We start from the raw sequence: 917 nt of genomic DNA on the forward strand, positions 1-917 counted from the left end.
CGTCTACGTAACACTTGAGTTTGTAAAATTTTGGTATCACTAAATCGAAGTAGATAGACATGTCCGTGTCAAAGGCTGTATAATTATTGTTTAATAATGGCTATATAAAATTCAGTTGACTAACTATAATTTTTTTTTTAATTAGGAAAAACAGTAATCCTATGTATGTAGATAATATTAAACACTATACGTACGGGTCACCGTAATAATACAAGAGGAATAAATCGTTTATAGCAGAAATTGTGCACTTTTGAGTTTGTAAAAACATTGGCCTAATAAGTATACACGCTTCTACTTTTAACAACGTTAAGTACATTGTTTTCACAATAAATTTAGCCTCTGATAACCGCTGTACCCATAAAATCGATCTAGTGTTTCTGAGATGGTTACGAAATGTATAAACAATTGCGTTTTTACTCAGTTTTGGTCGGGAAAATCGTACCGCACTTGGAAAAGTGAACAGGCGAAATTCATGAGTCACGAGTACATGGTTATTCTTTTACACGATTAAAAGTGGGGTTTTAATTATAGAAGATTGGTGAAAAGTAGGGGGGGGGACAATCGATATGATTTCCCCCTACTTTGAAAAGTGGGGGTGATGTGTCTCCCTGTCCCCCACCGATCGACGCCCATCTAAAGAATACTTGGATTTGCGTCAGGAGAATCAATGGGGGGGGGGGGCTATGTGTGTAATTTTGGCCAACCAGCCTTGAAAATGTACTGTATACTCAGTGCGTGTGAAAAAACTTGCCAAAGATATTTGCAAGTTGTTGTTCTCCAGTGGGACTCGAACCCACGTTCTCCAGGTCACTAGCCTGGCATCATACCTCTAGACCACCGGGCTTGCACCTGATGGCCATGGTTGAATTTGAGACCAAGTAAGCAGCGAGTACTATATTTGCAAGTGTTTTCACACT

Source organism: Anneissia japonica, unplaced genomic scaffold, assembly GCF_011630105.1.
Source record: "Anneissia japonica isolate Jap-2015-1 unplaced genomic scaffold, ASM1163010v1 scaffold9668_len1562885_cov226, whole genome shotgun sequence".
Taxonomy (NCBI): domain Eukaryota; kingdom Metazoa; phylum Echinodermata; class Crinoidea; order Comatulida; family Comatulidae; genus Anneissia; species Anneissia japonica.